The sequence below is a fragment of the Canis lupus genome, chromosome 14 (assembly GCF_011100685.1).
Source record: "Canis lupus familiaris isolate Mischka breed German Shepherd chromosome 14, alternate assembly UU_Cfam_GSD_1.0, whole genome shotgun sequence".
Classification (NCBI taxonomy): domain Eukaryota; kingdom Metazoa; phylum Chordata; class Mammalia; order Carnivora; family Canidae; genus Canis; species Canis lupus.
The window spans coordinates 51,277,933-51,302,813 of NC_049235.1; the positions used below are offsets into that span (position 1 = coordinate 51,277,933).

Consider the following 24,881-nt stretch of genomic DNA (forward strand, 5'->3'; position numbering starts at 1 on the left):
AATATTGTGAAGAGGTGGGTATGTGTGTAATGTGTTTTAGAATAAACAAGCTCAGCTTGGGAAATGACTCTTTAAAGCCAAACAAAATAAACATCTATACAAACAAAACACACTGTGAAATACCTACTTTGCATGTTGAGCCAGTCAGCATCAAATGTGCACTGCAAAACATCTTGGACTTCAGCTAGTCAACCATAAGGGATCATCTTCACACTGTGAAACTCAGACTACATTAACAAATGGCCACAATTCTGGATGAGAGAGCAATCACCCTGGCAAGTATTTCCCAAAGCTTCAGCACTCCAATTTTACCAGAGAGGGGCAGAAGCGCTGCACAACTGCTAGCCTGACAGCTCTGTTCTGGCCTCATCTGTAAAAGTTGCAATCAAACTACAAAACAAAACACGGCAAAGAAGACTTTGGGATAAACTTGTTTTATGACTACTTCCATAAGAAACTATTAGAGACTCATGAAAGAAAGGACACCCATCTCTTCTTGTTCTTTCTGTGGGTAAATGGCCAGGCAGAATGCATAGCTGTGAGGTGACAAGAGTCACTTTGGAATGAAGCAGATGACAAGGAAAGCAGAGAAAGGATACACGAGTGGCATACACAGTCCAGACTCACCTACACCTGACCCAGCTTGTACCTGCACAAAAGACCCTTGGGGCTTTCACACTTTGGATAAGACATCACCTCCTCGGGGCACCTGGGTGGCTCAGTCCGTTGATCATCTGCCTTCAGCTCAGGTCATGATCTCAGATACTGGGATCAGCCCCACATCAGGCTCCCTGCTCAGTGGCAAGTCTGCTTCTCCATCTCCTCCTGCTCCTTCCCCTGCTCATTCTCACTCTCTTTCTCTCTCGCTCTCTATCTCACATAAATAAGTAAAATCTTAAAAAAAAAAAAAAAAAGAGGACACCTGGGTGGCTCAGTGGTTGAGGATTTATCTGCCTCTGGCTCAGGTTGTGATCCCAGGGTCCTGGGATTGAGTCCTGATGCATCGGGCTCCCCTCAAGGAGCCTGCTTCTCCCTCTGCCTGTGTCTCTGCCTCTTTCTCTGTGTCTCTCATGAATAAATAAATAAAATCTTAAAAAAAAACAGACATTACCTCCTCTGGCTCCTGGGCCTCCATCAGCATAAATCAGACAGGCCAAAGAATTCTAGATAGGACCACCTCTCTTCAGCATATACACAGGCAGGGACAGCATTGAAAACTGACAACCATCACTACCTCTCCCTCAGCAATGCTTACAACCTTAACATGTTTAGACAACCAGGGATTAGCAGAACTCATCTTTACTTCCCTTTCTCATTAGCGTTCAGGGAAGCCCCAGACGCAGGTCATACCTAATTCCCACAGAGCCCTGTGAGCATTGAGACAACCCCAAAGTCACCAGGGACACATTCCCCTTCATATTTGCTTTATGTTTTCTATGACTGCTTGTAAACATCTGATGCACTATGAACTCTATTTAAAATGCAAGCCCCATGAGAGCAGAGATTTTTGTCTTTTTTTCTGTTAACTGCTGTATCTTCTGCATACTGGGAGAATTTTCACATTGTTCAGTGAAGGACTATCCAAAAGATTAAAAAAAAAAAAAAAGATGATGGGATTTTTCCAGACTTCACAGATTTTACTTTTTTGGGTGTGAGGAAGGGATTGGACTCATAATATATAGAATTAACATATTCCGTGCACAAAAACATTACCAAAAATTATGAATGTCAATCTGGAACACTGCTCTGAAAAGAGCTAGTTTGGCCTCTTTTTAGTTCTATAATAACTCTTCATATAAAATGTAAACATTCTCAATTTCAAAAATTCAAAAATTAACTGCTTTCCTAATTATTTCTAAAAGGTTTCTGTTAGGCTGGCGAGACGGAACCTCAAAACAGCTGACCCCAGGCCAGCAACCTCCCAATAAGCCGCCTTGCTGCCCCATCTCCAAATTCCCTCTGAGGCCTTGCCACCCTACCCTAACTTAGCTTACAAAGACCTGTAACCCTTGCCCTAACTGGAATGCCACCCTGCCCCCACTTTCCCGCTGAGAACTCTTTATAGAGCCCCCCTGCAGTTTGCCTGGGTGAGACTTCCCATTCTCTCCCTCCCCTGCAGGCCGCGGAACCTCGCCCAAGAGCGCGTCCCACTAAAAGCCTGTTTCGACCAACTTTTGCCAGGCCTCTCTATTCCATTTCACTACCGATCAGATTAAACCTGACAGTTTCCATTGTCCACAATGCATATTTCAGAGCCAAACACATATAATCATTTTAATGAGCATGTTTTCTATCTTTGATATGGAATATTTTAAGACTCTAAAATATTCATAAGCATTCTAATTTTCTGAGTGTTAAAAAGGTATAAACAATCCTAGTATTTGCCTAAATGTGTTCAAAACATATGTCCATACTGAAACCTGCACAAAAATGTTTATACCAGTTTTATTCATAATTGCCAAAACTTGGAAGCAACTAGATATTCTTCAATGGGGGAAAGGATAAACAAATTGTGGTACATCGATATAATGGAATATTATTCAGCAATAAACAGAAATGAGCTCTAAGGATACAAAAAAAAAATATATAAAGGAGCCTTAAGTGCCTATTACTAAGTGAAAGAAGCCAGTCTGAAAAGCCTACACACTGTATGATCCAAACTAAGTGACATTCTAGAAAAGGCAAAACTACAGAGACAACAAAAAGATTGGTGGCTACAGGGGTTCACAAGGTGGGAAAGTGGGGTGGGAAGGAGTGACGGAGCAATAGGTAGAGCACAGGGAATTTTTAAGACAGCAAGGTATGATACTATAATTGTGGACATGTGCCAAAATCCATAAAACTGTAAAACACAAAGAGTGAACCCTAATGTAAATTATGGACTTGAGTTAATAATAATATATCAATATTTGCTCACCAATTATAACAAATGTTCCATACTAATACAAGTTTTTAATAGGAGAAACTCTATGGTGGTTAGGGGAAGGTATGTGGGGATTATCTAAGGATATTTAAGTTTATAGCCATCCCCCTCCAGTCTATCCAAGAAGTCATGAACACTATGAGTGAGCCAGGATATTAAGAGACACTGGTTCTACACTAGGGAAACAAAATAGAGAAAGAAAAGTCTAAGCAGTCAGAATTTCTGATCAGTTTTGTTTTCCTGTTTCAAGTACTATGACATCATAGATCATATTCTTACAAATACCCATAAATCATTACAGAGAATTAAGTGATTTTACCCCAAACACTGAAAAGTGGCATAAATTATGAGGTGGCAGGGTGGTGGCGGGGAGGATCATATATAGGGAAAGTGTAATGGCATGCCTTCCATAGAGTGGTTGGTTGTTAATGAGTATTTCTTAAATTTCTCTGAAACTATATGTCAGAGAAAGGAAACACATTTTCTCTGTAAAAAGAAAAAATACCAGAGATTGTCAGAAAAGTTACTATAATAGAGTTAAGGGATACAACATGCTGGAATAAAGGCTGATACCACCAATCTTAGGAGAACTGCTTTGAAAACTGGATGAGATAATGTTTGTAAATGTACCTGGCAAATACCAGCTGGTAAAAACATAAAATTGAGAAAAATACTGAGCAAAGGAAAGAAAATGGTCTTTCAATGCTGCAAGGTAAGACAAAGTGGAAAGGAGGCAATATAGTCAGGATTCCCTTTCCTGGTTCCTTGCTGCTCCAGGTTCAGCCACTTGCAAAATTGCTCTAGGGTAGACTTTAATACGTCTGTTTTTATTGACAACTTCAATTATAACCTTTGCTAGTGCTTCTAAGTTCCTGCAAGAGACAAATAGGTTCGTGAAAATACTATATAAAATATATATTTCACATATATATATGAAAACAGATTTGATCCTACATATTTTGTGCCAAGTTAATTTCTCTTCTGCTGAGTACAGTAGTTCATAAATCACCTGCCTCCTAAGAATGAATGAAGAACGTAGAGAAATACATCAGTGATTTAAATGAGCCTATTTTTAAGTTAAGGACAAGAATGGCTTATGTTTTAGAAAACACTGTTTTGAATCAAAGCAAAGCTTCAAAATGCTTTCCTGTACCTACTTTGTTAACAATGGAGGAAAAAAATGCCAAGCACTTCTTTCTGATTCTAGGTTTGCTCTGACCCTTTCGTCTTCAGTAAAGACCCCATTCGGTTCCTGAGAGAAGGGAAAAAAAAAGAAACCCTTATCATAGCCTTATCATAGTCACTTCAAATTATTTAATGGGAACTGCTTTGAACTACCAGGTATAAGCCAGTCTTTAAAAATTGCTCACATGCTTGAGTTTGACAGTGTCATAAGTGCCTGTAAATGAATACTGAATAATGCAAATTGGTAACCTGTTGACAATGCATTTGCATAAATCAAGAGAATACTTGTGTGATAAATTCACATCTGACCTTTTTAACCTTTCCTACTATTGATCATTCTGCAGCTGCTAAGGTCCTGGACTAGGCTGATGACAGTATTAAAAAAAAAAAAAAAAAACATAAAGGCCTCTAAGAGAATGCCTGAGAAAAAGCTATAGAATGAAATGATGAGCTAGTTCTCAGGGGGGGAAAATCTAACATTCTAAAAAAAATAACAAGACTTAGCAATTCTACAAAATTAGCTTTTCCAAGTCCATGCTGTCTCCACATTATTACTGTCCTTTTATCTAGCACTCACAGGTCATCTGATGTTCAAGTTATCATAAAGCTCCTTGCATTTTTTCACAGTATTAAGAAAGCAATCCATACAGTTCTCATCAAATTAAAACCAAAGGACAATCAAATCCTGAGAGTCAGACAAGTAAAGACATAAGTAAAATGGCTTGGGTCATAAATCAAAAGCTAATAGAGCCTGAACACATGAGTCTGACCCTTTAATAGTATTCTCTCCTAGCTTGGTAACCCAAGTGAGAAAACAGAGTATAGGGGTTATCGCCTGTGCAAAGACACTGGACACTGCATCTGATATTGGCAGTAGCTATCACATTGTTCAGAATACCTCTTACGTGAAATCAAGTAAAACTATTATCTCTAAGACTGCACTTCTGTCTTCAGAGAAAAGAAAATATGAAATTTTCACATCACGTACTTTCAAAGATGGTATCATGATTAAATAGACTTGAATATTTTTGGTTAATGCTTAAAATTCCTAACAGAGTTTTGCCTCTTTCATAGCAGAGGTTATGCATAGCAGTGCTGTCTCCCACCTATTCAGGAGGTGCTGAGCAAGAGATTCTTAACTGAATGATTAACTCAGCAGAACTCCCAGGATGGAAACTACAGACTAAAAGTCCTTTCTATCAGCACTCGAGAGCCATATTTGCCAAGCATCAAAGAGAATATGCCTATTGAGTGCTGCTGTAGAGTAGAGGCAGATCAAATGATAAAAGCTACCAGGAAACATGAAAAGCATCAAACAAAATAATGGTCTGGTGAGATATCTGCCACCGAAGAAGTGGTTCTCAACCTGCTCACTTAAAATTTTGTTTCCTAGGCGGGATACTCAACTGGCCTGTTTATGAAGTCGAGGGTGAAACTTGGAAATGTGCAGTTTTAACAAACAACTGAGTTGATTCTGATGTAGGTGGAAAACAATATACAATCCTGGCTAAACAACCAGGCCTTAGCAAACCTGTGGACAGATTACCTACATTGGGTAGAAGTAACACTTGATGAACTGTCAGTTCCCTTTGAATTTAAGAGTCTTTGTTTCTGTAAGATTATAAAGGCAACAGCAATAGAGTAAACTTGAAAACATATATGATTTAATATACATTACAGTGTCATGTTTAAGAAACCAGGCACTGGATTTAAAATGGCCTAGGTTCCAAACATGCAACTTGAGCAAATTACTTACCTTCTCTAAGGTCCTTTTATTTTTAATGTCATAATACTCAGCTCAGAGAAAAATTATGATTAACTAACTTTCTGTTAAACTCTCACCAAAAATTATAAAAATTGAAAAGCAATGGTAAGGAAAAAGTGAAAAACTCTGACATGTTTTTAGTTTAAAAAACTATGAAATGCAGAAAAAGTCGTAACACCAAACAGCATTTACAAAAATATTTAACATCATTAGCCATCAGATAAATGCAAATCAAAATCACAATGATATACCACTTCATACACACTACTAGGATGGCTATGGTCAAAAAGACATTTAACATGTTAATAAGCATGTGGAAAAACAGAAACTTCCCTACCCTGATGGTGAGATTGTGAAATGGTGCAGCCACTTCTAAAAAACGGTTTGGCAGGTCCTCAAAAGTTTAAAATACAGTTACCATAAGATCCAGCAATACCATACCTAACTATATACCTAAGAGAACTGAAAACAGGTAGCCAAACAAAATTTTGTAGCTGAAGGTTCCTAGCAGCATTATTCATAATAGGCAAAAGGTGGAAAGAATCCAAATGTCCACTAACTGATGAGGGGATAAATAAGACATGGTATGTCCCTATAACGGAATAATATTATTCCACCATAAAAAAAGAATAAATTATGGACATATGCTACAACCTCATGAACCTTGAAAATACTGTGCTAAGTGAAGGAAGTCAGTCACAAAGGACTACATATTGTATAACTTTATTAATATGTAATGTTCAAAATTGGGAAATCTAGAGACAGAAGATGAGTGAAAAATAGAGGCTGAGAATAGAGAGATGGTTTGGAGTTGATGGCTAAAGGATATGGGGTTCGTTTTTCGGAGTAATGAAAGTATTCTAAAATTAATTATACTGATGAATGTACAATTTTGTGACTAAAACTATGCCACTGAATTATACACTTCAAATGGGTGAATCATATGGTGTATGGATTAAATCACAACAAAGCTATTTTTTAAAAAGACATAAAATAAGAAAGAAAACTGTGATGCTATAGTAGAAATCTCTGATGCTCTTCATGAACAGTACCCTTTTCTCTTAGTGAACTGCCATCCACCACCATCCCCCTACCTCACCTCCTTATTATGTCACTGTAGTAAGGCTATCAGTTACAGGAAGTCTTCAAACCCCACTCCTGCCATAGAAATTGCTCACAAATCACTGTCACTTAACTCTGAACTGTTTCTACTTCTGGGCTTCCTGAGGCCTACTTATTCAACTCAATTTTCAATTGTGTGATACACCCAAACTTTATTCAATAAATTACTCTTTTTTTGCTTAGATCATCTCTCAGTTTGGGTTGCTTGCAATCATGAAACTCTATTTGATATACACTCAACAATTATATTGTTTCAATCCCTACTGTAAAAATAATTCTATCAACAATTTGCTATGAATCCTAATACAATTTTTCTATGCATATAGTTACATATGCACATATATAAATGTCTTAACATTATAATACTATATATAGTATGACTGTATCATAACTGATTTTATTATTGCTTCATGAATAATTAATTGTTTTATTTATCCATTTTTCTTTTAAAATCAAGGGGACTAGAAAGTACCCATCAAAAGTGTATCAGGTTACTGTTTGTCTAGGAAACTCTTTATGTCACCTATTCTGAAAGACAGCCTTGCTGGATAAAGAAAGTTTTTAAAATACCAGACATAAATTGCTAACCTCAGAGTACAAGCTTCAGCTCCCTTCAAAAAAAGCAACAGAATGTGTTTCTCTAAAGTATTTGAGTTTATTGTAAGTGAAAAATATCTAACTATTCTAGTTCTACTGTCATATTTTTTTTAAAGATTTTATTTATGTATTTGAGAGAGAGAAAGAGAGTATGCACAATTGCGGGGAGGGGCAGAGGGAAAGGCAGAAGCAGATTCCCGGCTGAGCAGGTAGCCCAACAAGGGGGCTCAATCCCAGGACCCTGAGATCATGACCTGAGCTGAAGGCAGCTGCTTAACCGGCTGAGCCACCCAAGCACACCAAATCTGTTGCATTTCTATGCACCAATATTAAAATTATACTTAATATCTTCATATATATGTGTGTGTGTATATATATATTATGGAATGGAATGGATATATACTATATATATATTATGGAATGGAATGGATATATAATATATATATATTATGGAATGGAATATTACTCAACCATCAAAAAGAATGAAATCTTTCCATTTGCAATGATGTGGATGGAGCTAGAGTATATTATAATTAAAATAAGTAAGTCAAAGACAAATACCATTTGATCTCACTCATGTGTCAAATTAAGAAAGAAAACAGGTGAACATATGGAAAGGGGGAAAAGAAAAAAAGGAGAGAGTAAATAAGTCATAAATGACTCTTAATGATAGAGAACAAACGAGGGTTGATGGAAGGAAGAGCTAGATGGGTAATGGGGATTTGTGATGAGCACCAGGTGCTGTATATGAGTGATGAATCACTGAATTCTACTCCAGAAATCAATATTGTACTGTATGTTAATTAACAAAATTTAAATAAATTAAATTAAAATAAATTTTAAAAAGTATATCAGGTTAAAAAAGATTAAAATCTAACAAACACTTACTAAACAGATTTGGTGGTTAAAAATTTTTTTTTACCTAATTTTAGACATGTAAGAGAAAGCTGAAAAATAATTTCTAATCAATTTTTGTTTAAAATTTACTTTGGCAGATAATACAGAACAATTATAAAATAATTATATACCAGGAAACAAGCAAATTTGTGTAACAGTCATCCCATACCAGTTGAAACCATGCAAATTCAAATCAACTTTATTAAATGTGAACTATGTAATGTTTTTCACTGGCCTTCAAGAGGTTAAAAAAAATTTACAGTGGTATACTTATTCACTTAGTCTATATTTTGTAATTATCACAATGCAAATATTAACCAACAAAATTTCCAGCAAACTGAAATATATTTAGGAAGAAAAAGTTCACGACCTTTATTATTATGATAATAAAAATGTACTTAGTAAACTTAGTACTTCGTAAATCTTACTGTCTCAATTATTTCTCAAAAAATGAGCCTTTGAGGCAGGTATTACCATAATCACCCAATTGACTGTGACAGTCAATGCCAAATCTAAGATCCAAATTAGGTCTCTCTCTCTCTCTCAGGTGCCTTTCTTAACCAATATCTCTGGAATATCATAAAAATGATTTTAATGAGTAGCTGAAGAACTAAAGTAAAAGAGTTTTTATACATTAAAACTTAATTGCATTAAAGCATCTATACTTAAGAAAATCCTACAAGCAACAAATCGATTTTCTGAATCAGCAGTTATTAAACTCAAGTTCTTTGCTTCTTCATACAGGTGAAGAACTTACACTATCAATTCCATTAGCACTGTGATAAAGGTGAAGTCAAATTAATTCAAGCCACCTACTTGTGATCTTTATAAACACAAAAAACAGGTTAGTATAGACTCCTAATGGTGTAATTATTCTGCATCAGAAATAGGTACACAATTCCATAATAAGGCAAAATAATATAAAATACATTGTAATTACTACAGACATTGTTACAGATCTTTCCATATTTATGCATATTTAATTAAAATGATATTTATCAAAAGGCTAATGAGATCATTTTGAATCCCATTTACTGAAAGGCTAATGAGACAGTAGAATATGAGCTGTTTATTAACTGAAGAACAAGATATGTGGCAACTATACAAAGTAAGAGAGAACCAGAATTAAAAAGTAAAATATCACTGAAAGCTTCTCATAAACCTTACAGTGAAAAAAAAAGTCATATTAGAGATAAGAAAAAAACATGTACACAATGAGGGGGGCACTTGGCCACCCCAAGTGTACTTGAAAGCCACAAGTATATGAAAGTTGCCTAAATAACTCAAGGGAGGAGCACTGGGTGTTATGCTATATGTTGGCAATTTGAACTCCAATAAAAAATATTTTAATAACAAATTAAAAAAAGAAAGACCATGTACAATGTCAGCTTCCCACTTAAACGGATAGATAAATGAAAGTTTATAGTCTTGTCAAAGAAGCTATCTAATGAGAGTATATAAATTATTATTCCATTTTCCAGGATTAGAGTCATTATAGGTATTTAAATACAAGTCATTGCACAATGGCAAGATAAGCCATGATGCTCACAAGGTGAAATAAAATTTCATAACACTGCACCTAAAACAATCTCACAGTAGATGGCTACACCTCAGAAAAACACTGTTGATATTTCATTGAGCCAAAAAGCAAAGTTCCCTTACCATGTGAATACAGTGGAACGTAACCATACTGAAAGGCAAGTGGAAATGCCAGTCATTTTCTCAAATGATAATTAATAGTAACAATATATATCTGAAGGCTTTGAGGTTCAAGAATGGAAAAGTCCAATGATATCAAAATGGCACATATTATCAAACTCTGAATAACAAAATTGTTTAACATGTAAATGCAAACTATTTGCTCATCACATAAACAGGAACTCATTTTAAGAAGTAAGAATAAGTAGCAGGTCAGTTCAAATTTGCAATTTTTAGATGAAATAGCAACTTTCTAAGTCAGGACCTCAGTTAAATATTTCCTAACATTCATAACAGCATTCATACATATACAAGTAAGTCTAGGTAAAAAGCAAAATTCATATATATATTGCAAGTAGCAACTCTTTTCTGCAGATAATTTAGCATCATAAATTATCTGAATAAAAATCCTAAGTAAATTACTAGAAGAGGGTAAAAATACTTCCATCAAAAACTTTTCTGTTCTGTCTGTATTCCTCAACATAAATTTACATGAAAGCATTAAGGCATCACTAATTTATTTGTTAGGAAAAAGTGATACCTTATTATTTCACGTAAATAATTTGAAGGCACTTCACAGTAATATGTCTTTTTGTTAACACTTATTCGATGGTATATTTATTAGTTGTCACATTAAGGCCCTGCCAATAGAGTTTTTAAATATTTATTAAGCAACACCTCCTACATTCAAAATGAGATTATACTTAATATCTTCAAAGAATCTGAAATGGCATATTATATATTTATTGACTCCTAGAGTATGCTCCAGCCAGATAATGATCTTTCGTCAGTGTGAGAGCAATCTTCTAGTGTGGCCATCTTCATACAGGCTTACAGAATGTAATAAAGGCAGAACCATTCCCCTAAGTGGAAGTGAAAGGATGAGTTCTAAATGTTGAGATTTTTACTTTTCTTTAAAATTTCAGTCCCTTGAAATCCAACTTCTTGAGTTAATACACAGCTATTAAAAAGTGGCAGACTTGTAATCAATACCTTTACTAACAGCTATTCCCCAGGCTCTCTTACATATAAGCACCCGAGTTTTGCAAGATGGAAAATACCCAATTAGGTTTTCCTGAACCAATTTAGCTTGTCCAGCTATTGAGTATTTTGACAATAAATATATTCACACTCTGGAGTTTGTGAGAGAAAAATTAGCCCTTTAATTAGCAATGAAACTAGTCTAGAAATGAGCCATCTGGTTTATCTCTGATCTACTCTGAGATTGTATCATGTCATCAGGAAATTTTTTTAAATACTAGGCATAAATTGCTAACCTTATAGTACAAACTCCTTTCATAAAAAGTAACAGAATGTGTTTCTCTAAAGTATTTGAGTGGATTCTAAGTGCAAAACATCAAGTTGTTCTCACTGCTATCCATTTTCCATGTTGCCAGAATAAGAGAACAAATCTGAACTCCTTATTCAGATATAAGTAGATCTGGGAATAAAGAAAACCTTGTTATTACCCAGGTGCTTGTATTTCAGTCAGCCAGGCCTAAACAATACTGCACAAATTGTTGTAGCTAATTAATATTGATGGTTAAAATGATGCCTTTGAAGCCACGTGAACAGCTCTTCTGAACTTGAGTCAATCAATAAATATATATTGAGCACACACATTGCACCAGGCATTGGACTTGTCACCAAATAAATAAGGAATTTAAAAAAAAAAAGATATACAGTCTAGGGAGAGCAGATATATGCCAAAAAAAAATCTGTGCAACCTGGTAAATGCAGTAATAGACTTACGTGTAAAACTGCCACTAGTACAGACCTATGTTTTTCAAAGTAGGTATTCAGACTCATTTTGTGAGCCTTAGAATCAATATGGGCAGTTTCAGGCAGTTTTGTTTTTGTTTTTTTGTTTTTTTTTTTTGATAATGTAATAAAATATTAAACACTATAATGTACCTCATGAAATAAAACAACTTTGAACTTCTGTTCCAGTGTCTTATAGGTATAAATTTAGATACAGAGTATAGTTATAGACAAAAATAAGGAACACACACACACACACACACACACACACACACACACCTTGGTTACAATGTAAAATATGCCTCTTACTTGGTATGGCAAAAAAATCCTTGAAAGCCACATGTATATGAAAGTTGCCTAAATAACTCAAGGAAGGATTCATGAAGGAAACAGCATTCGGGTGGTACTCTAAGACGAAGTTTGTTCAGTAGAAGAATTGGAGGCTTCCTGACAAAGAGAATAGGGTATATATAGGTTGAGGACATTGAAATGTGATTAGGGCCACATAGTGAAATAATATTTTGGATACACTGGATCAAATAAAGTTCATTATTAAAATCAGTATCACTTTTTTTAAATGTGGCTAATAGAATATGTAAAACTACATAGATGCTTCAATTGGACAGTAATGGTGGAGATGATAAAGTGGAGGGAGGAAATTACACTAGCAGTGATAATGCCAAAGTTAAGCTTCTGAAATAACCAAAGTGAGGGAAGATGACAGCCCAGAACAGTAAGAATGAAGAGGAATAGGAGAGAAAATTTCAAGAGAAGAAAACCAAGTAGAAGGGACAGAACTTGGTGACTGAATGGATGTAAGGGATGAGGTAGAAAAAGTTATGTATTCATTCATTCATTCATCCAAACATAATACTGGATGCCTCAGATACGGCAGGTACTATGCTGGTTGTGGTATCATGAACTAAATGGAAGTCTGAAATGCTTATCAACATTCTGGGCTAAGAAATGGAGTCAAGGTTGTTCCACACACCGAAATAGCAAATAAAGGAGCAGGTACAGTTCTATTATCATCACATGTGTCTATCATCTTATGGTTGGATATTCTTCCATTTACCTTCTTCTATCTTCCAAGATATTTAATGGAGTATCTGGAAAGCAACTGGATGTCAGGAAAAAGGTCTAGGGTAAAGCTTGAAAGTTTTGAGTTATTAATATATAACTGGCATAATAATTGGCAGCTAATCCTTAGGAGGGGCTCTGATTACACAAGGGGTAAGGAGCCAGGATCCAAGGAAGAACACTAAGGACACTAAAAAGGAGAGGAAGGTAGAGAGCAAGTCCACTAACAGAGGGTAGCCAGATATGAAAGAGAGAAACCCATAAAGAGGAGAGTCCCAAAAACCAAAAGAGAAGTATGTTTTAATGAACTAACATTCAATAGAAACCAGTAAGAAGAGTGGTTTCAAAGAAGCACTGAAAAACATTTAACATTTGGCAAGTCAGAGATTGACGACCTTCACAAAAGTGATCCAGGAGAAGGCTGTACAACACAGGGGAAGCAAGGAAGTAGAGAGGCCAGGTAGAGACACCTGTTTCTAAAAACTTACTTGTGAATAAAAGAATGATCAAGCAGTGAGCACATATTTAAGGGAGGGTGTAAGGTGCTTCCATCTTTGTGCTTTGACTCGGGAGAGACTTGAACATGTTCAAAAGCTCAGAAAAGCAATCAAGGCAGAGGGGATAGTTCAAAAGGCAAGAAATAATTAATGGAACAAAAGCCAAAGTTGCTGGGGAAAGAGAAGACCTGGAACACAGGAGCACAGGCAACTTTGAACAGGAGAAAGAGCAGCTCTTCCACAAAGATGGAAGTGAATGTGGCTAAAGAGATGACAATCAATTCAGATGCAAGTAAAAACTCTTTCTGTATTAAAATATTACCCAGGCTATAAAGTCATCACCAGGCTCCTTTGGTTATAGGTAACTACAAATGTGGTTCTATGGTTCCAAGGATCTGATCCATACTTACAGCAAATGTTCTAAAGCCAAAGGCACAGATTTATCACATTAAGGGCAAGTCAACATCTGTCTACTCCATGACCCATGATTTACTATGCTCTAATACAAAAACAAAACAAAACACAACCCTGTAAGAAGTGACTATCATTAGTCTCAAAGAGAAAGGAGGGAGAAAATGTGGGCTAACTTGTCTTGGGTCGAGGAGCACTTATGTCCCTCTAGGATTTCCACCTCTGTGTACCTGGAGTGGAGGGGGTGGGACAGAGCCTTCCTTCTCTCCACATAAACCCTCACTAGCTCCTTCCCAAGGGAAGAGTCACAGCTATCACATTGAGCCACAGTTTCAGCCATGTGGTGGAGTTACTTACCGTGCCTTAAAGACTGAAACCCACAAATCCTTCTCCTCTACTCTTAAAGTTTCTGGTTTGGGGTAGTAAGCATGAGTGCCTACGCAGGGTCTGGAACCCCAAGCAGAGAGGTCATGATCATTTTATGATTAAAAAAAAAATCAGACCTAGAGCTCCTCATCCCCTCTCTGCTCCAATTTCTCCACTTGAACCTGAAGAGGTAAGGGAAATTGAACCTCACTGGAAACACAGAGAAGCCTCCAAACCCAAAGCCTCATGGTTCAACAATGCTTACTGGAAAAGCCAGACACTAAAGGTTACCAAAAATTCAACCAGCTTTGAAGAAGCACTTTATTTCCCTGCTGGCTCCTACACCTTTTTATAAATCCATTCTTCAGTCCAGAAAACACAGAAGGCAGAAAGGGTAAAAGAGGATAATTAAGATATCAAAATCTTACCTTGAAACTCCCTTAACTCAAAAGCCCTTAGCAAAAGGGAAACTAAAATTTACACGAAGTTTTTCTGCCTCTTTGTCATTTTTCTTTTCCTCAGTCTGACTCTCCTGAAATCCTCTCTCTTTCTGCTTTCAACATGTTCAAGTCCATGAATATCTATCTCATATGTCACCTTCCCAAGGGAGTCCTCCCTGAACCCTCCAGTTAGATTTAAGTATTACTGCCTCATCTGTTCTCACAGGCCTTGCTTATGTCTCTATTAAGTCCTTAATTAGTTATTCAATTGTATCTCCCCTAGTAAATCAGATGGAGTTTGAAACATTCAGCTGTGTATCCCCGACTTGAGCAGTCCATCCAGGCTGGTCCCTGCTCTATGCCACAATTCATCTCTCCTTCCCCTGAATTCCCACAGCACTTTGTAGGGAGCAACTGGGCTCAGGAGCCCTTAATCAGCACCCTCCCTCTTTTTTTGGAAGAAGAAAAAATTAAACAAAGAAAAAGAAAGGAAAAAGGAAAGGAGACCTAGAAGGATATTTTATCATGGATAACCAATCCGAACTAATCTTACTGACCAGACCAGAAGAACCTAAGGAGCAATCTTTTGACTCCTCAGCCAATCACTGTTTTGGCCTGGAGCTATGAGAACTCTTAAATTGCCAGGCTACAAGGAAGATGCACAGGCAGTGAAAATGAGTCATGAAGCAGTCCATGGGCCTAAGGCCCCAAAGACAGCCAGCAGCTGGGGTTGGTATCCCAGAATTTCAGGAAGAGTACTTCATACACATATTTTTTAACCAGTTAAAATATGTTAGGAAGTACATAGATTATGCTTAATAAATAATGAATTTCTAACTTGATTATTAGTAATGGGAAAGTCCCTTATAAAGTACATGACAACACACAGAGTACTTCTAAATATTTCCATTTTACACTTGAGGAAATGAAGTCTCAGATGATTTGGTTGAGTTCTATTAAGACCTTATTCACCAGCAAATATGAAATAAATACTTTCTTGGCGGGGAGGGGCAGAGGGAGAGAGACTCTTAAGCAGGCTCCATGCCCAGCGTGCAGCCTGACACGGGGCTTGATCTCACAACCCTGAGACCTTGACCTGAGCCAAAATAAAGAGTTGGATATTTAATCAACTGAGGCACCCCAAATAAATACTTTCTATATGCAATGCACTGGATGTAAGCAATTCTGTTCTCATGGAGCTTATTTTTAATGGGAAAGACAGATAATAAAATAAATAAAATATATAGTAGCCAAATGGTACTGCTGGGAAAATAAAGCAAGGTAGGTAGGAAATAGGGGTTTTGAATTAGATGGCCAAAGAAGGCCTCAAAGGCAAAAATGACATTTAAGCAGAGACATGAACAGAGAGGAAGAGAGCCAAGTGGTTGGTGTTCTAATCTGAACTATTATCCAAATCTTGGGTTTCTACTGCTTTTATGTTCCTTCAAATATAGCAAGTTGCCTTAAAAGAAGATGTTGGATCCTGCACGAGTTGCTATGCCAAGAAAAGTGAAGAGGAGAATGCACTGACAAGTCCATGCTGGTATGGGATGTGCAAGGTGACAGAGGCTGAATATCCCTGAACCATTGGTTCATATCTGACAGCAAAGATAAGGAACATGAGGTACTGTTCATTGGAGACTCCTGGGTTCAGCTAATGTACCAGTGCAAGATCTGGCAGGAGCTCTTTTCCCCTCTGCATGCACTTAACTTTGGCATTGGCAGTGATAACACATAGCAAGTGCTTTGGCAAGTGGAGAATGGGGAGCTGGAACAAATCCAACCCAAGATTATAGGGGTCTGGGTGGGTACTAACCACCACAGGCACACAGTGGAGCAAGTGACTGGCGGCATCAAGACCATCGTGCAACTGGTGAAGCAACAGCAGCCGCAGGCCCGAGTGTTTGGTGCTGGGCTTGTTTCCCAGGGCCAGTATCCTAACCCACTTCATGAGAAAAACTGATAGATGAATGAGCTGGTCCAGGCAGCACTGGCTGGCCACCCACAGGCCCACTTCCTAGATGCCAACTCTGGCTTTGTGCACTTAGATGGTACCATAAGTCACCATGGCATGTACGAATACCTGCATCTGAACCATCTGGGCTACACAGCTGTCCACTGGGACTGGCACTCCCTGCTTCTGCATATGCTGGCCCAAGACTAGGGCCAGGGTATCCCCTTGCCAGAGGCTAACCCCTAAGCATCCTCCTTCTCCAACATTAAATTCTCATTTAAGAAGAAGAAGGAAGAGGAAGAGGAGACAGAGAAGAGAAAGAGCCATAGACTGCAGAGCCACAGGAATAGCCAGGTCCTCTTTGGAATCTCAATTTCACATTGGGCCTCTTACATCTGTAGACACTGCAGGCCAGCAGAAAGGATATTGCGTCCTATGAGATAAAGCATGTAACCAGAAAGTGCCTTTAGAAACGGCTGCTGTACAACTGCACAGTCAGTATCATAATCCAATGTGTCAGTGCTAATCACATGTGGTTCTTGGGGACCTTATTAAGATTGTTCTCGTGATTTGCTACTGGTACCTGCTAGAGCTAGAACACCAGATGACAGGACATCAAGTGACTATATGAATAATCAAACTACCATCATAAACTGGTGTTATCTGATTCACCAAACCATACAACTATCTGGGCCCAACAGCCATCCATTCTCCAGAAGACTGGGAACATGGCCACAATTAAGCTGAATGAGCAGATGACTCAGACTACTAGAGTCCCTGCCCCTAATCCTTCAGCACTTCTCCTTCAATCCATATAAATTGGCATCATAAGAAGTTCTCTCTGGCCAGTTACTGGAAGAGAAAAAAGGGTAGGTCTTCTTCTTTCACAAAAGGATCTGTATTGAGCTGGCAAAAGCTAGGTGTAAGTGGTCATTGTACAACACCACCACTCATTAGTGGCCCTTCCATTGGGTAGAACTTTAGTTAGGAGGCATGGCCTGAGGTCAGGGCATACATTGGTTAATTGTTAGTGGCTTAGGAGTTGACAAGCTAGACAATAACTTAGAACAAACTGGAAAACTGGTTCAGTTTATGGGGCCAGCTGGCAGGCAGTAACCTGCAAATTTGAGATGCTGCTATAAAATGAAGTATATGCTTAAAACCAGTAATGCATATATAGTGCCATCTTTTCCAGAAGGTATAAAGTGGAGGTGAGAGTGCTCCCTCTATTTCCTTTAACTCTAATAAAAAAAAATGTATTGGCAGTATGTTTTCTAAACTTGGTGAAAAGCATGAAATTACAGATTCACAAAGCTCAGTGAACCACAGTAGGAAAATTACAATGAAAATCACACCTATGCATGCTATAGTCAAACATAAAACTAAGACCAAAAAAGCACCTTTAAAGCATCCAGATAAAGTAGACATTACATACAAGAGGGCAATTACATCAATTTTTAAATAAGTTTTTAATGGAAGCATAACACATGCGGAACAAATATAATTATTTGCCACGACTTATCACAAAGTGAAGATGACTATTTAACCACCACCCACATCAATAACTACAACACAAATCTTCCCCTTCTTAGTTATCATTCTTCTTCCTTCCCAAAGCTAATCACTATCCTGGTTTCTAAAACCAAAAATGAGGTTTGCCAATGGTTAACCTTTATACAAATTGAATGCATAACATATTTTTTGTGTGTGTGTTTGGCTTCTTTTAACATCATTGAGATTCATCTATGTTCTTACCTGGACCAGTTGTTCATTTGTTTCTATGGCTATACAATGAGTGATTATACCACATTTAATGACTAAACCACAATTTATTCACTGTACTGTTGATAGACATTAGAGGTGTTTCCATCTGGGGCTATTAGGAGGAGTGCTGCTATGAACAACCTGTGTTCATCTTTTGGTGTACACATGCATGCATTTTCATTGAGTTCTCTATCATATCTAATAACCCACTTGAAGAATTTTTTCGTTCCTGAAATTTGTACTTAGTAGTCTTGAAGGTCTTAGTAATGAACAGAGGAAAATGGTTTCAGTGAATTTGAAGTGGACACTGCTCACTAGCAAGTTTGTGCTTTTTCCTCTCACTAACCAACAGAGAGAGAAGGGGATCACTCTACTGGCAGGGTGAGAGATCCCTTTTAACAGGGGGGAACTGCATTGCTGCCACACAATGGAATAAAAATAACTATACATGAGAAAAAAAAGGAAGATACTGACATTCAAAAAAGTAGCAGGGGAAGCAGTGCCCTGCTCTCAGCATTTCAGGCACATTAGGAAGTAGTTCAGAAAATCGTGAACAGGGCTCATAGCACTATCTTGTGCCCAAGTGGGTCCCTGACCACACATTTAGATACTCCAAAAAGATGCCAAGTGGTAATTTTCATTGACAGGACTAACAGTACCACTCCAAACTGTAAAATGTTAAAATGGTAACTAGAGAATGTTTGATCCTTTTATTGTTGTTTTTAAAGGCAAATGTCCTGCATGGTTTGCTATGGTTTTCTATCATACAAAAGTCATTTTGCTCCACTCTGAGTTACTTGGCTGTCACAAGACATAAAATGAGCTGCAATCAGAAAAGGAAGGAAAAGTACACATATCTGTCCCATACACAGATCACTGGTCTTCATCTAAGGCATGATTTACCCGTTCCAGGGAAGCATCTGTACAGTTCAATTAATTACCTTCTGTCAGTCAGAAATAAATGTCAGTTCAGAGAGGTGGGGTAAAGCAGCTGACTCAACCTAACGACTGCTCCATATAAGTACTAGATCATTCTGGAGTAGCCATCTCTACAACAAAGAAATCTTCGTAGCAGAAATGATGTCTCCATGAGACTCTGCCCATTCTTTTGCCTGCTCGCTTCAGTCCTTAATATCACTTGTCTTTTTGGACTCATTGATTCATTCGCTTAACAAATGTGAGCTGCATACCTACAATAAGTCAAGTAATTTCAGTGGTCAACTATTTGAATATGGTCCCCATGTGTGTAAATACACATACGTATATACAAACACACAATTATAGACATTGGCACTGTGCAGCCTCCAGCTGGAGGCATACCAACTACTTAAATTCAAGTGTGAAGGTGTGAAGTGTGAAGGTATGTGTATTTGTGTGTGAGTGAATTTGTATCAGGGAGAGAGGCAGAGTAAAAGAAATGAGGGATGGGATAAGAGGCAACTAAAGTTACGTCCAAAGAGAACAGCAGAAGTCATAAAAGACTCACGAGAAAATGTGAACATATTTAAAGCACAAGAACGAAGCCGGCCTTCACTCACTCCTCTCCTCTGTAAAATCACATTTACTGCTCACCAAATGCTTCACCCATACCCTGTGTGCTCCTTACAGGTTATATACAATCAAGATCTACCTTTAAAGCGATTTGCAAAAGTGTCTATGCCATAAACTTTTGGCTGACAAGTAACTGTATTTTATCTTCCAAAGAAAATCAAGCATAAAACTGCACAAGAAAAGATGAGAAGAATTGGTAGCCTAGCCCTGCTTCAGAAAGGAGGCAAAAGAGATTTACCCAACACCTGAAGTTTCTGTCTCACCATCCATTAATTTTCAATTTGGTTTTGCTCTTTGTATCACAAAGCACTTATTCAAAAATAGCATAAGAACCCCTATATCCATATGTTGTCCTGCAAAAAGAGAAGAAAATACTATTATTTGTATTTCTTGTTCAAACACTCTAAGAATAAAAGAACTGTTTTCAGAAATGATGAGGTTCCTGCAGATAACATTTACCCATGGGATTTGAGGCTTTTTTGTGACATAAAGTGCAGAGTACTTTGAGGATGGTTACAGATTCAATGGCACAGAAAAGGCTTTTAACTTTGGCTCATTTCCTCTGACCACCATGCCTCCATTCTAAATTATAACCTCTCAAAGCTACGGATCCTTTAAAGCTAGCTTTTAAACTGCTTTTCCTTAGTATCATCACAAAATAAGAACACTTTGTTACTTGAAAATAAAAGCACAAAATTATCAGACTCAACTGTTCTCATTATTGCAAACCAATAAACAAGGCTCAACAAAAATTGTCTTTGCTAATAGCTATCACTTATTGAATGGCCAAGAAATAAATCCAAAAGAAACCAAAGAGAGATCTGCCTTAACGATATAAATGGTTTCTTATTCAGAAACTATATTTAATGTCAGAAATAGCTAGCACATATCCCAGTGCTATTATTATTGCCCATAACAGAATCTTAAGCTAAGCACTAAAATCCTGTCATTCACATCTTAGAAGAGTAATAATTTTGAAAAAACAAATAAAAAAAAAGAAATGACTAAACTATTAGAGAATCCCATTTTTAATTTAGGAATGTCTTCTATGATATAACGCATACCAAAAACTAGCTCCTCAGCTGAATCTTTTTCAGAGTCACTGCAACACTTTATATCCACAGAAAAATAAGAAGAAGAAAAGGAAATATAAGAGTATCTGGGCCCTTTCCCCTTGCTGAGACTGAGCAAGTAGTAGGCATGGCCAGCAAAGCCAAAACCAAATTATCAATCAGCTGGTTGGGGAAGTAGAGCCAAGCCAAAGTTGTGACCCACATAGCTGAGAGATTGGTTATATACAGGGGGAAATGAGGAAACAGGTATACAGTTGAGGTTTTGGGGAGCTAGGTTTTTCAATGGTGGAGAGGAAACTACAAGTAAAAAAAGGAGGTATCAGGGGAACCCTGGGTGGCGCAGCGGTTTAGCACCTGTCTTTGGCCCAGGGCGCGATCTGGGAGACCCCAGATCGAATCCCATGTCGGGCTCCCAGTGCATGGAGCCTGCTTCTCCCTCTGCCTATGTCTCTGCCTCTCTCTCTCTCTCTGTGTGACTATCATAAATAAATAAAAACAAAAAAGAATTTAAAAAAAAAAAAAAAAAAAAAAGGAGGTATCAGTGTGAACATATTCTTTAGATAGATAGATCAATCAATCTACAGATACTTACATATATGCGTAGATAGAGAGTATATAAAACCCTTATTTCCTCATTTCATTCCCTGGGAAGACTTAGCAGGAATGAATCCAGACCTTGGTTTCTAAGTGTCTAAATGTCATTCTCCATTAAAAGGAACCAGAATTCCTTAGTGATTCCAAGGCTGGAACAAGAAAAGTATAAGATAAGCCTGACCACGTTTTAACATGATGAATGAACTAAGAACACAGCATCACTGCTATGGTAATCCTGCCCAAAATACATCTGCACCCGTTCATGAGGAAACATCAGATAAAGCCAAGTAGAGACGCAATATTTGGCTGAACTCTTCCAAAATATCAAGATTATGAAAGATGAGAGAAGACTAAGGAACAGTTCCATATTGAAAAAGACCAGAAAACCAGGCAAATAAACAGAGAGTGTGATCCTGGATTCTGGACTCATAAAGAACATCACTGGGACAACTGGTGAGTTGTGAACAAGATCTATGGATTAGATGGTAACATAATTTTAATATTTATTGGGTTTATGTGGGACAACGTCCTTAATTTTAGGTAATACTCCTTGAAGTACCAAAGGAATACTCAGGTATCATGTCTGCAATTTTTACTCTCAAGTAAAAAAAAAAAAAAAAGAAAAAGAAAAATCTTCAAAATGATAATGTATCAGAGTAAAAAATAAGGGAGAAAGAGAGAGAGAGAAAAAAATGAGAATATGACAAGGCAACTGTAGTAAAATACTAGTAACAGGGGAATGTGAGTGAAGAACATATGCTGGCTCTTTGTCCTATTCTTGAAATGTTTCTCTGAGTTTGAAATCATTGTAAAATTAAAAGTTTTTTTTTAAAAAATGTCTGTTTATAAATGTTCATATACTATTAAGAAAAGCCAACTTTCTATGAAGGGCCACAATCTGCTCTGAATTTTTAAAAAAAGGATATGCTGTGGCTAGAGACAAAATACAACCTACATAATTCAAAAAACACTTAAACCAAATAAGGACATTGGTTTTTTAAAAAAAAAACCTTTTAAAGGTTTTTTATCGTCAATATGTCTAAAAAATGTGAACACTTGCCTGATTAAAGGTGATGTATACTGAGAATTATAAATACCATAAGGATAAAACTGCAGGATATCCCTGATACTCATAGGAGAAAAAGATGGATATAGACAGATGTGTCTCCCCGATGAGCCTTCAAGGACACACTGGCTCACTGCTGTGTGCAGGGAGTGTGGTCAGGAGGCGGGCTCCAGGTCCAGAGAATTCAATCTCCTACAGCTGCAGACAGGAGCCCCCCAGGGGGCCTCCCACAGCCCACGACAGAGCAGGGGCCACAAGAGGCAACCCTCAGGGAATACTACCTGAGTTTCATCAGGCCTGCCGGACAGTTGGGCTTCTTTTTTTTTTTTCTTTTTTGGCCAATCCTGCAGCTTCCCTTTCCAGCCACAGCACACAACCCCCTACACACATCTTGCACACCAAACTCCGTGTCAGTGTTCACCTCTGGGGAGCCCAGCCTACGACAAGGACTTCCTTTGTTATTTGATGAAACATAGCTTGGTATGGACACCTTTAACAGTTCTGCCTTGTGAGTGGGTCATATTATTTCTGCTCACAAGACAGCTGTAAATTTTCTTAAGGTGAATTCTGCCTCTAACTCTCATCCATTTACCTTCTCATGCTGTGTGACAAAAGAATTGTACTTTCCCCTTTTCATGTTAGCCAAATATAAAAGATAATCATTATTTAAACAACAAATTTCCCTCTTATGGTCCATTAGCTCCTGCTGCTTGTTCCTGTAGTGAAATTGAAATATAACAAAACGATTTCCATGGCAATAGATAATAATCTAGTAAATGTGAATTTCTGGCTTAGCAACAGAACAAAATAGGAGGAGATTATGGGACTGCAATGGGACTAAATTTCAATTTCTGTGTATTTTTAGTATCACATTTTAAAACAAAGCAAACACAGACAAATTTATACACACAGAAATATGAAGAGTAAAACTCTAATTATAGGATAAGTTTAAAAGACAGATCTCAATGATCAATTTGTAATATTACTCCCTACCATTACTGCCAAAATACATTCAATTATCATTTGAAAATTTACTCATGAATTTGAGAATTCTTACAAGTTTGATTTGAAAGTCTATTATCTCCTTTAATACCAGCTCCAACTACTAATATATTCCATTATGTTCATTTTTAGTAATAATTAAAAATATGGTTTAAGATTAATATATAAATGAAAGAGTCTCAAAAGACCTCCGAATCTCTACAGAGCCTAGAAACAAAGGAGCTGGAGGGTTTAGGACCATAACAAATACTGCCACAGATCTCATCGGATACCCAGTGAGCCAAAACTCCCCATTTCCCCTGTGAAACGTGCACACTGATGCCCTGGGGCAGCACACTCTGTTGGACAGTCTACTAAGCACATGGTCCTCTCCCTACACCCCAAGTTGTATACTCACTGAGAGTAATGTTTTGTTCTCACACTTATTACCAACTGTCCTCACTACAATGGCATAAATTGTTCACAATCTGATGAAATATAAGTGCAAGAATGGAAGAATTATTGTATCTAAGAAAAATAACTACAATGTTTTGCAAAGATCTGATAAAAATGAGTCACAAAAAAGAGTACGAAGAAATCAAATTGAACAAAACTAGACTTTGGACAACTAAGGAAACAATTATTCATATCTAAAAATATTGTACACTCAGATTGCTTTGTGTCTTAAATTTTTGTTCTTAATAATCCAAACTGCAAATTGTAGACAATGCACTGTGTCTGTACTTTATTCAATACTGACTATGCAAAACTCCAAGCTGTTGAAAGGAAAAAACTCCAGCCTTACAACAAAAAATGACAAACAGACAAATAAGTGAGACAAACATATGAGTTCAAGGAAGCCCAAATAGAATTCCTTCGTGTTAGTTATACAAACGCACGACTCTCTGATTTGCTTCCCTTCTCCAGGTGGGATTCCCCCTCTTTAGGGATGGCACTGAGCACAGCCCCCTTGTCCCTGACCTGCAATTCAGACAGCATCAATCACAGGCTAATTCCTCCCGGCTGGCGGTGAAGGCTTAAAAGGCATTCTTCCCCTGCATGCTTCCCTGTCCTCTCCTTGCTTTGCAAATATGGATTCTTCATTATCCACCTGATTTCACTCGTATCCAGCAGATCGGGCCAACAAACCGTACTT

General features: G+C 37.4%; 1 protein-coding gene and 1 pseudogene across 5 annotated transcripts in view; one reads left to right on the plus strand and one right to left on the minus strand.

Annotated features, from left to right (window-relative positions):
* IMMP2L (inner mitochondrial membrane peptidase subunit 2) overlaps positions 1–24,881 on the minus strand; it is an 848,583-nt gene that overhangs the window by 672,851 nt on the left and 150,851 nt on the right. The window lies entirely within an intron of this gene.
* On the plus strand, positions 16,280–16,942 carry LOC102154079 (annotated as a pseudogene).